Source organism: Rhagoletis zephyria, unplaced genomic scaffold, assembly GCF_001687245.7.
Source record: "Rhagoletis zephyria isolate East Lansing unplaced genomic scaffold, Rhagoletis_zephyria_1.1 Rzeph_scaffold_02939, whole genome shotgun sequence".
Lineage (NCBI taxonomy): Eukaryota > Metazoa > Arthropoda > Insecta > Diptera > Tephritidae > Rhagoletis > Rhagoletis zephyria.
In genome coordinates, this window is record NW_016160023.1 from 1 (window position 1) to 12,127 (window position 12,127).

Below are 12,127 nucleotides of genomic sequence, written 5' to 3' on the forward strand. Positions count from 1 at the left end.
CGACAACTCCCCCACCTAAACTCCAAAGTGCTAAAAATATGCCTAGCAGAAATTGTCGATGATACCTGACGATAGTTCATTGGGGTAGTTTTTTTAATTTATCCAACATACATAAAGCAAAATTTTTTCCAAACTTTAAGACATTATTGATTCTCAAGCGGATATACCACGTTTTTCCAATGTTTGATCAAACGTTGAATAAAGATTGATTTCAAATTGATATGCAAGCTTTTCTCAAGTGGAGAGCTCAGATTTTTTTTTAAACTGAAAATTGGAATATGTATCCAATATGTGGAATATGTATGATCTTCAATCCAAATGCTTATTGGGATGTACCTAGCATATGCCCTTGTGGACAGCTAATTAAGTCAAGTGTCATTTTTACTAGTTTTGGCTATTTTTCTTTTGTTTATATAATGTTTATATATTTTTTTTTTATAAACATCGCCACATACATACATAAATCCACATTTCAAACTTCTTAAAAAAATTGTGAGAACTCAACAAACTTTAGCATTTGCACCCGAAAGTTTTTATTTCGAATTTTTAGAAAAATTTAGGCTATGCAGCTTTGTAGGTCATTAAATTTCAGTAGGTCAAAGTGCAAATTTCAAGACGTTAGAAAATCGCGTTGATTTTTAATAATGTTTTTTTTAATATGCCCGACAATTTCGTTTGTATGGGAGAAAATGCCTAGCAGCATCAGCAAAATAAAAATTATTAAAAATCAACGCGATTTTCTAGCGTCTTGAAATTTGCACTTTAACATACTAAAATTTAATGAACTACAAAACTGCATACCCAAAATTTTTCTGAAAATTCTATTTAAAAAGTTTAAAGTTTGTTGATGCAAATGTTTAGGTTTTTTGAATTTTCATCATTTTTACACGAGGTTTGAAATGTGGATTTATGAGGCGCTGGTTAGGGTAAAGTGCTAAACTATTATAAAAAATATATAAACATTAAATAAACAAAGGAAAATAAGCCAAAACTAGTCAAAATGTCACTTGACTTAATCAGATGACCCCAAGTGTGTGTATGTACTTTAGATGCTGCCAGCTGACTACGACTACTTTACTGTTGATGACATTTTCTATTTACTTTTGCTTTTCAATTTGCCCATTTGCTTATTCACGCCCATAGCGTCTGCGTGTTAAAAATTCATAATCAACTAATCTCCCAATTTGCATTTGATTTTCCTCATTTCCTAAGCCGTTGAACGCGGTCGGCAAAATTTTAATACAAATTGTCTGTAATAACTGTTAGAGAGCAACTGGTGCCGGCATGTGATGTTACAACTTTGTGTAATATCTCTTTAACTTTTGTTTAATATTGTCTTTTAGTAAACAAATCGAAAAGGCGAGCTTCGATAGGCATAAACAGCAACATAAATTAGCAGCTGCGACGCTTAACAGCAATTTCAACAGTAGTATGTTAACTTAACATTATGAATGTTAAATGCTTAACAGTAACCTGTTAACTAATTAAACGCATAAAGAGCTTGTGTTTGATGACTTTCGCAGCAGTTTAGTTCAATTTTCGTGTGCGTATTTGGTTTGAGATAAATTATTTTGGGCGTAAAGCGCAACGGTACAGGCATTACAATTAGAAGAATAATTTTTTAAAATGAAAAAAGCGGTGTTTTTATTTAACTTTAGTTGCAAAATATAAAAATTGGGTTATTATCTCAAATTTACAGTGGCAAATTGTTCGGCTATAATTAAACACATGAAAGTGCGAAACGATTTGTTTATTGACTTTGAATACATTTTATACGTAGAAAAAAAAGTTCTGTACGCGCCGGCTGTTGATAAGTGCATTTGTAGGTGGCATATCCGGTAATTTCTTGAGAGTTGTGTGTTCGATTGCTAACCGAATAAAAAAAAAAAATAAAAATAAAAAATAAAATAAAAAAAACTCACTAACAACGACCATATTTTGGCAGGATATTGAGAGCCTTTTCGCCCCCAAAAATAAGTATCCATTGAAAAGCAACCGGTAATTGAAGAAAAGGACAAAATTTTGGCGAGAATCTCGGCCTTTAACTCTCAGTTATGCAAACGTTGCTCTACTAACATTGAGTATTACAAAAAAATAAATGTACATATGTATGTGTATGTATGCATGTATGCATACAGCAGTGTTATGTTGCCCTGGCGCTGGTTCGATTCAGTTTGAATTTAGCAGTGCGCGCCAACAGCCGACAGCCGTAAAAAGTGGTTGAGAAAAGCTATAAATAATAAATTTAAAAGGCGAATGAAATTAATTATATGCTAATTGTACTTAAAAGGTGGAGTGACTATCAAAAGCACAAAAAAATAAGAGACCTTATAGAGCGTAGCTGAAATTTTCGCTTGTGAATGTTTACTTATTAAGAAAGTATGAAATGAATCATGAAGAAATTTCAGTGAAATCAAAAAAAAATAATAATAATAATAGTAACAATAAAAGTGAAATAAAATAAAATAAAATAAAACGAAATGAAATAAAATAAAAATAAATAAAATTAGATTAAATAAGACAAAATAAAAAATTAAAATCAATTGATATTAAAATAAATATAAGTTTTTAGACATTAAAAAAATGCTTGAATCAATAAGTTAAAGCGCAATTCACAGTGTGTTTGTGTGTCCAAACTGTGTTAATAATTATTCAAAAAGCAGTGCATTGAATGCATAAAAAATAAATTATTGTTATTACTTGAATCGACAATGAGTGAAATAATTAAATTAAGATACATTAATCGTCAATTTAACCCATCAACGCCCAAGAAATCAAAATTTAAAGTGACAGATAGTTTTTAGTGAATTTTTTCAGGGGATGTAACGGTTATGATCTTTATAATAAAAAACATAATTTATAGGTTGAAATTGGGTTCAAATTGTTCATATCTAATCTAATCGCTATTTTTTGATTTTTATTTTTTCGAAATAAAAATTATAATTATTTTTTCCAACATCTCATAGCCTTTATCAGATTCAATTTGTTTAAGATTTAAAGCGGTCGCTAAAATGCAGCCTTTCTTATAGCGGTTAACCTTTTATGGGCCAAGGGAAACATGCTTTCCAAAGAGTTTCACTACGCTTAAGGAAATTGTGTGAATCTATTTAAATTTTTATGATACAATTTCAGAAATAAATATTTCTAGAGCTAATATTAAAATATATATATATAAATACATACATTGTTGGAAAATATTTTTTGAATATTGTGCAATTTTCAGAAAAAAATTGGGGAAATAATTGGTTTCAAATTGAATAGTAAGAAAATCATATCTTTCTTATAATTTTATAGGAAAAATCCTGTGTTTTATCCTTTAAAAAGAATAAAGAGTTTCCAAATTCGTCAGGCATATGTATTTCTAATTGTAGGCTTACAGCCCATAAAGGGTTAAAAATGATCGAAAAAATAAATATCCAAAAATAACGATTATTCTTTTATCGAAAAAATATAAACAAAAGTTTAACCATTAGGTATTCTTGATAAAAAACATATATTAAAAAATGTCGTTATTGAAAATGTTGATGATCTATAAATAAAAAATTCTCGGAATTTATTAATGGTTAATTTCAGTCCATGATTTTTTTGGTGGTGGTTAAAATCTGGAAATACCTTTTTGGTTTTAAAAACTGGACATACAATTTTGGTACATAATTGAAAAACAGGACATAAATTATTGGTAATCAAGAATTGTACAAATTTCTGGCAACTAAAAACTGGACACCAATTTTTAGTGATATAAAAACTGCACATAAGGTTTTGGAAATAAATTTTTGGTGGGCAGTACAGTTGTGGTAGTCACAAACTGATCACAAACTTTTGATAATTTAATAGCTGACCATACATTTTTGGTAGTTAATTAAAAAAATGTACATAATTTTTTGTAAGTTAAAAGTTGCATATAATATTTGGTGAATTAAAAACCTGGACATAAAATTGTGGTACATTAAAAACTTTATATCGATTTTTGGTTATTGAAAACCTGAACATGAATTATTGGTGATTAAAACTGGACAAGAACATTACGTAATTTAAAAATTTGCAATAAAATTTCATTCATTTAATAACTGGATATAATTTTTGTGTAAACTAGAGTTTATTAATTAAAACGCTAGACAACAAACTTTGTTAAAACGTGACATAAATTTTTGGTTATTGAAAACATGAATATGTATGGGCTATTGGTGTTTAGAAACTGGGCATGAATATTATGCAATTTGAAAATTGGACTGGTTTTTTAGTAATTTAAAAACGGAATATAATGTTTGTGGTCACAAATTTTTTGTTAATTATAAAACTGGACATTATTTGTCAGTTAAAAACTGGATATATATTTTTGCAAATACAAAATTTTGCTTATTTTGATAATTTAAAACTAGAAATTTTTTGTTGTAATTTAAAAGCACAGCCAGTAGTAGCTGTCAGTTCCCAGAATTTGGTTCAAAACACTCTCTCGAAAATGACCTATCTCAATATAAAACCAATTTTGGCAGCTCAGAAACTTCGTTTTTGAACCATTTGCTGAGATAGAGCGTTATTGAATCAAATTCTAAAATAGGTCGCTCTACTGCCAAATTCTGAAAGAGGTAATTTTCCAACCGTTTATAGAGATAGGGAGTTTTTGAATCGGCAGCCGAGATAGGGCGATCGTCGATTTCGACCATGAATATGCCTCGTAAATTTTATGAACACGAATATTATTTGAAAACCTACCATATGTAAATCTTTGGTTATTTAAAAATGTGGCACAAATTTTTCGTAACTTAAGAAGTGGACATAAATGTATTTTAGTTAAAAAACAGGACATAACTTAGATCAGACATTTTCAAAATATCAAAAATTTTACCTGTACTCAATTACCGAAAATATATGTTAAGTTTTGAAATAATTTCTCAATTTTTAAATTACTAAAACTTTTGGTCATTCGAAAATTGGACATAAATTTATGGCCAACTTAAAACTGGACATAACTATGTTTTCTTTAAAGGACTGGGCATACAATTTTTGTAGCGTTTACGTCTACCTTTTAAATTGCCAAACGCGTTTGCCTAGTTTTGAATTACCAAAAATTCATGTCCAAAAAAAAAAACCAAAAATTGATGTGCAGTTTTTAATTCAAGCAACTTCTTTGCTCGCGTCGATAATTGTAGAGCTTTGTTTTTATGTTCATTAACTAAAAGTCGAATTCTTAACTCACCTGCGGGCTTACTCCATTTCGCATTTTTTGCTAAACAAAATTTCCCATACATTTTTCACTATGTGCCTGGAAACAAAAATATTCTTAGTTAAAAAAAATTCGTAAATTTAATATACATATGTATATATGTATCGTAATTTTAATTCAAAAAGGCCCAACCAACAACACTTTTTTCGAAATTGCGTTTTTCACAGATCTGTGTGTGATACTCTTTTTATAATGTTTTTTGTTTCTACTGTAAAATAATAAAATTGCTGGTTAGGGCCTTTGTGAACTAAGGCGACGTTATGTATGTATGTTTTCTTTATGCTAGAAATTTTCTTAGTAATAAAACTTTGTGTGTAGTATGCTTTTTGGTATCTATTTTATTTCGATAAATTAAAATTATTTTATTGGTTACAGTGCCGGAGAAATTAAGCTGTCTATGTGAAGTTAAAATCCCATTAAAAACCTCAAACGCACTTGGAATGTTCTAATTTTTTCACATATTGTTCAGAAACAAACATTTCTGCCATCAATAGCGCCTTCGAATTTATAGCCAATGTAAAAATTTTTATTTGCACTACCGGCATGTAAGGGACTCTAAATATTTGTTTATAAGTAAATATTTGGCTTTACTTTCCTTTGGTAGTAGAAAACGATCATAATAATAAATGAAGAAATGAATGCCAACCCGTTGTTGTTCCTTGTTTGGAGGTATTGTGTGACTTACACAAACACCTTTATGTATGTACATACATTAGTCCGGGTCGGCTTCATTCGAAACAAAAAAGTTTGTAATTACGGCAAAAAATTACCAATAGCTCCCCCTTCGCACAGTGTGCAAGCTTTTTTCGAAAATATTTTTGGGGTCATACGAACTTTCTTTCTTGACACGCCCTGAAAAAACATAAATCGAGTTTTCTTCATACATACATTTTTTTACAAACTTTTTTTCGTGACTCATACTAATGTACACACGAAAAAACACAATAAAGGTTAATGTACTTCAGTGTAAAAAAAAAACATTCAAAAAGTATATATTTACACAAAGAATTACCAAGATAGTCAAATATGCGACCAACTCATATTCGAATTGCATATGTATGGATGTATGTATGTATGTATGTGTGTAAGTAGATAACACAGCTACTAAATACACTTGGCAATTTTGTAAAAGTGACTGTGGCGCATTGAAAGGAAAGATATTACAAAATTTTTTGTCGTTGGCAACATTTTTTTTGTCTCAAAAGGCGAACCCTACGCTGGCCAAATACATTTTTTTTTTTGCCTTCTAAAAATATTTTAGAATAACCGGTGCTACGGTCTAATGTATGTATTTGCATACGTACTTAAGCAAATTTAGTTTCTTCGATGATTTTTTAATAAAATCCTCTGATTATATTTACAACTAACGTCCATTGATTATTTTTTTTTTACGAATCGCTAACTGAGTTTGATGTGTCGCAAAAGATGTTTGCTTAATAATTCAAATAAATTATATGTCACGTATTTTACTAAAACTGTGCCAATACAATTCGTGCAAACGAAAATCCATTATTTCCACTGTTGAATTTTGTAAAACTGTAACAAGCGGAACACAAAATAAATCAAAATTTATGTAGCTCAAAATAAAAAACGGTGCAAATATTATTTTTTTTTTCCTTGAGTATATTCATACATAAATGCAATCTTTAAGATCTTGTTCATTTAATAATTTATTTTTCCGTTTTTTTCTTACACACTGTAACTGCATGGCTTTAAACGCAATCGCTTTATTTCCACACATATGATGTTAAAACAGATTGTACTTTATTGATATGCAGAATCTACTGGCCACGCAAAAAAAAACAACAATTATTTGGGCGCCAGGTGTACGAGTGCTTGTGTGGCGAATATTAGCAGTCGGTTCTGTGTTCGATTTGCTCAGCTACGTAACCATAAGTTAGACCAATTCCCAGTTGCTGAGCTTGCTTTCTTCTTTTATTTGTGGTTCTCTTCTTGTTGATCTATAAAGGCGTTTTCTATAATAATTTTTTTGTGAATCAATTAGCTACTCGAAAAAAAACCGATATACGTATGTATATATGCGTATAATCTCACACTGGAAAGAAGTATTGGCACAAAGAACTTTTCACAATATATGCAACAATTTTTAATAACATTTTTTTCCGCTAATTTAAAAAAGGGTTAAACTACAACAAAAACCTGAACATAAAATTTCTTTGTGCAAAATGTTACATACCAAAGGAGATTTGTTGAGATTTTTTTGTTGAAAATATTTCAAATTTTTTCCATATAAAGGGTGGAAGAAAAAGCGAGAAAAAAAATTTCCAAAAATCAACGGTAGGTCCTAGCTAGTTCAAACTTGCTACACTCAAGTTCAATGGACTATAAGCCAGCATACCCGTCGAAAAATTTTTTATCAAATTTATGAGTTTAACTGATTTTAAATTTTATAATAGGTCGCAACTCCTCCCACAGATATTTTCAAAAGTAATATTTCTTAAATCTTTTTAATTTGGTACCCACAGGGTAATATTTCATTTATGTGCTCAAAATCAAATTGAGTTTAAAATTTTGAAACAGGTGGCAACCTTGAAACCGTATTGTAATTTTTCATTTATTTTATCAATTTAATTAACCGAAATTTTGCAAACAAGTGGCAACCTGATTTAAATGATCGTGATCCAAAAAAAGCCTTGAACAAACGAACATAATTTAATTTCGAAAAAGGGCATGGCATATTCGAATTATACTTTCGATTCTAAGGCAAAATGGTGAACAAGCTATACACTAAAAATGAAGTTTGATCCACCCAATTTTTAAAAGAAAAATTTGTGTATTAAAATTTTTTCTGAACGAAACTAATTTGCATTTACACTATTTTGTGCTTTCTTCATTCAATATACTTTTTCTTTTGAAAATTGGGAGGGTCAAATGTCATTTTTGGTTTATAGATTGATTGCCATTGTTGTTTAGAATTAATCGTGGAATTTGAAGTTGCTATACATTTTCTTCGAAAATTTTGCTCCGAACAAATTACTCCTCCCTAATGTACATAAAAGTATATAGATTAGCGGGAAAAAAATTAAATTAAAAATTGTTTTATATATTGTGAAAAATTTTCTGTGCCAACACTTTTTTCTGGCAGTGTAAATATTTATATATATCGTACTTTTTGCCAATGTAATTATCCTATTGTGATTACTTAGATGTAACTCAATCTTTTTTTATCGAAGATCGATTTGCCGATTTCATACGGAAATATCCATTTACAACAATAAACAATTTGCAAAACGAGTCATTGTCAATGCTTTGACAGCCGCATCCGCTTTTTTAAGGCCGATTGATTCACGTGGAGAAGAGAATGTCTAAATAAATTGATTTGCTTAAGGAAAATGTGATGCGTACAGTTACAGACATTTCAAACTGGACAACAATAAAAAATTTTGTTTAGCTAAATATTATACTTCTTTTATCATAACACTTGGTAAGCTTAGGTTGTTGGGCTATGTTAGGATAGGTTATCGCGGCTGCGCTCATCCAACGTTGCACACTGGCCGGAATTGGACTTTTTTTTTTGGCATAAATTCAAGATTTTTATAGCGATATATTCTTGATATCAGTTACTTTTATAAAAGTACATACATACATATATTAACCAAGAAAATTACCAAATAACAATTTGAAAGTTTCAACCCTGTGCTTTCAGTGCGCTTTTAAAGTCGTGTGTATGATTAGCTGTTATTTTGTCAGAATTGGTGCAAGGTTGCGTTAATATAAATAAACAAAATTAGATATAGAAAATAAAGGTCAAGGTCTGTCTAATAAGAATTAGTTAATTTGCATATTGTGTGTGTGTTTGTTTGTTGTTATTTAATGTGTTTGTAGTGTAGTATTTAAAGAAAAAAACTAAACAATATTTTTGTGTTCCGTGGAGTAGAACTAGCAAGCTGACAAGTGATGACGCGAACTAATAATAATAAAAAAAAAGCTTAATAATAATTAGATTTTATTTGAGTAATAACAGTTTGTGCTAATTTTTGCTGATTTTTCCTAAAATTAACATTTTAAGCGAAGTACACCTAGAAATCTATGTTAATTTTTATCCTCAAAGTTAGGGTTTTTTCAAGGACTTTCAAATTTGTAGATAATGCACCTACCCGCACCAAGAAGAGTACAATCCCTTTAAATATGAAAAACTCGATAAAAATTTTCACAGATTTTTCCAATTTTCAAAATTTCTTTCTTTCAGCACCAATACAAAATGAGTCCTACGAAATCAATCCCCACTATACTACTGCTCTGTTTACTTATCTTGATAGCACAAAACAATGCGAGTAATAACCAAGAAAAACGTCCACATATCATTTTCATTTTAGCAGACGATTTAGTAAGTACATACATTAAAAATTTAAATAGTATTTTGATTTCAAAATTTACTGGCGAAACTCATAATAGATTACATATTAACGCTGTAGGGCTTCAATGATGTCGGCTTCCATGGCTCAGCGCAGATTCCAACACCTAACATTGATGCCTTAGCGTTTTCCGGACTCATATTAAATAACTACTATGTAAATCCAATATGTACACCCTCCAGATCGGCGCTAATGACTGGAAAATATCCAATACACACGGGTGAGAAAAAAAGTGATGCAGTAAAAATTCTTTAAAATTAAAGATGTTTTTAGGCATACAAGTTTTTTTACCCAATTTTTCCAAATTTGTCCAAATATTTCAAGTGATTCCTCTTAGTGCTAGTAAAGCATCCGAACTAAGTACTAAACTTTACATTTCCATTCTCCCGTCAGGCATGCAACATACAGTTTTATATGGCGCAGAACCGCGTGGTCTGCCATTGACTGAAAAAATTTTGCCACAGTACCTGAACGAATTGGGGTAAGTAATAGCTATACATAACTGCCTTTTTTTGATTAGATAGCATACCGGTAAATGTATACAAAATTTTTAATTTTAATGAATTCTTCTAAGTTTCGTTTTAAAATTTCAGTTACTCATCTCATATCGCCGGTAAGTGGCATTTGGGTCATTACAAAAGTGTTTATACGCCACTACAGCGCGGCTTTAAGACGCATGTAGGCTTTTGGACAGGACATCATGATTACTTTGATCACACGGCTGTGGAGCATGGTATGTGGGGATTGGATATGCGAAAAGGTAATTGCAAAGCAGATACAAAATTTAGAGCTATTCGAATAGATCAAATAGGTTAGGGCTAGGTTTCAGTGATTATTACCACAGAAAAGGGACGCAGTTAGGAACTTAGGTATTTATCTTTAGTGATGCCACGTAGCTGTTTTGAGTGGTGACCATTGCTAAAAAGCTCCTCAGCGTTAGTTAAGAAATGCGAACTAAAGAAAAACGAAAAATTCTCGCAAGAAAAAGTGTTCGTATGTATATTTATTTCTTCAATAAAATTTATGTAATAGTAAAGCAAAATACTATTTCAAGCAACAGAAATAATGAAAAATATTTCTTGCGATTATTTTTTGAGAGCTGTAAATAGCGCTTTGGCCTCGTGAAGACTGTGCAGTATTTTGTGATTTGTTCTGCATACAGAATAAATACATCTAAGAAAAAAAAATTAAAATAAAAAATTTAGGACCCGCTACAAGGGCTTGAAAAATTATATTTTTTTTTAATCGCTAAAATTCAACAAAGTTTTAATAATATACAGACATCCACAAAAATAAAAAAATAAAAAAAAATAGGATCCGTTACAGGGTATGATTATTTTTGTTTAAATCACAAAAATTCAACAAAATTTGACTTCCAATAAGTTTCAATAATATGTCAACGTTATCATATTTCAAGTAAATTTGTTTTGATAAAAAAAATAAATTTTTTTCACACCCTGGTAGCGACGGCCAAAAATTTGTTTAAAATTTTGATATTTTCGTGCATGTCTTGCATGCAAAAAAGGGGTGCCCCATACAAAATTTAGAAGTTGACATTTCAAAGACCACCCTACTGCACAGCCCATTAGAAAGAGCTGAGCTGATTCCATCTCAGCACCGTGCTGCCTTGAAACGTGAATGCCATTTATATATTGATCTGTCAAAACCCCAACAAACAATGAGAACTGTGGTTTGGCAGCCCTCGATCTACCAAAGGTCAGTCTTGCGTTTACATATAACTTACTGCCATACCTAAACAAAAGCGTTGGGCGGAGCGGTTTCTGACGCCTAGCGTTAGCGCCGAAGTGGTATACCTAAACAAAAGCGTCAACGCTACGTCAAATGCAGAAATAACACCAACAATAAGCATAGGTTTGTTTGTGTGTAACACGAAAATGACAGTTTCGCCGTTTTCTGCAGCCAACTACAATACCTAACGCCCTGTCAAAATCGGATTTTCCAACCGCTCAACGTTGACGACGCGTTGTTTCGGTATATTTCATACAAATTGTATGGGCATGAGAATTTTTTGACAGCCGGACAACGCTGACGCTTTTATTTAGGTATGGCAGTTAGTCTTCGCCCAGCGCTCGCTGAGCTGACAGCAGGCCCATCTGTCCAACAGTGCACCACTGTGGTACAAAGGGGGCCCACCTCCTCCATATGCGGTGATAACGTTTCAGGGCCAACCATGCAGTTTTCCGCAATGTCGCTGTGGCCCCCAACCCAAAGTAGCCTAATAAGGAAATATTCCGACATAATTGAGAGGAAGACCAGACACTCCCTGATCAGTTTTAAGTGTATTACCATTGCCTTCAGGGCCCTGACAGCCGCTTGTCTAGCAGAATATTTACACGCTCACCTCCCTCTCACTGGGTCACATACTTCAGCAGTTGGTCCAATGCTTTTTTAATGTCAGCTTATTTTGCCTGAAAACTCTGCAGCAGTCCGGAAGCCTGAATTTAGTGTTGATGGACTCAATTAACACTCCTCTCGCACTGGTTCGACCCTGTCGAAACAGTAGGTT